Here is a 1213-nt window from a genome sequence, read left to right as displayed (position 1 = left end):
CTCTGGAAGGGTGGGAATAGCTCTAAGGGCTGGCCCCAGCTTGCCTGGCTCTTCCTGTGGTCTCCCTGAGCCCTTTCTGAGGAGTTTTCCCTCCCCTCCTTGTTGGAACCATTTGGCTGCGACTGGATTTCAGCTTTTATCTAAAGCTTCCATAGCAAAATTTAGGGTCTAAGCATTAGGAAAAGGGAGAGCACTTGAGAGCAGACAAATTAATTTACAAATGAAACCCACTAGATGTGGGTTTTTGCTGCTGTTGAATTTTTTTTTTATGCTTTGAAAAGACGAGCACTACCGAGCCAAGGGGAAGGTGACTGCACATGGTCCTGAAGCAGCGGATTCCATGCAACCCCACCCCATCTTGGATTCATGGTATTTCCATGAACAACGAGAACTACAGGGGGATGAAGTAAGAAGGAAAATCACAAACTTGGGGGAATCTCCTGTCAGTGGCAATGAGGCCAATGTCTGCATTCACCAGCTAGAGCCAAGCACCTGCCTGCCCCTGGCCTGCCCCAGCTCCTGCTTTGCCTGGATAGGACAGCAAAGGTCTCAGAGCAAAGCACTCTGTTCCATGGATAAGACCGGAGGCTGTTTCCTGGGAATAATAATCCATGGATTTTATGGGAAGCTTTGATATCGTGATCTTGCAAAGCAGAATACTGGGGATTCAGTCATGGTATGTGTAGGATGGAGCTACATTAACCTGCTGTTGGGGCAAGCTGGAGGAACTGGGATATGTACAACTGCTCTGCCAGCTTCCGAGAAGACAGGGTCAGGCTTCAGGGATGCGCAGCTGCAGGAAAGGGATGAAGTGCTCCAGTGAAATCCCCAGGAATGTGTGTGTGCAGCTACAGGGACGTTAGCTCAGCCAAAGCCCAAAAGCAACCAGAATGTTTCAGCAACTGCAGAGTTGCCATCCTGGGAATGGGTTTGAGCTCCTGGGGGGAAGTTAAAGATTGGCACCAGCCCCAGAAAACAAGTGCTCTGGCTGGAGCTCCCACTAGTTAGCAAGGGGTGCCAGGTAGGGGAGCACCCCAAAACCATGCCTCTCTCACCAGAGGTGGCTGCTGGGCTGCACTCAAACTCAGATGTGCTTCAAAGCCCCTGAGCACAAGGATTGGGAAGCTGAAGCCTTGTGAGAACCTCAGCCAGGGAATCTTACACATGAAACCTGAAACAATCCTGGGTAAAGAGCTCTAAATTCCCAGGCAGG

The sequence above is a fragment of the Chaetura pelagica genome, unplaced genomic scaffold (assembly GCF_000747805.2).
Source record: "Chaetura pelagica isolate M959 unplaced genomic scaffold, ChaPel_1.0 scaffold107, whole genome shotgun sequence".
In the NCBI taxonomy this organism is placed as follows: domain Eukaryota; kingdom Metazoa; phylum Chordata; class Aves; order Apodiformes; family Apodidae; genus Chaetura; species Chaetura pelagica.
This window is presented reverse-complemented; position numbering follows the sequence as displayed.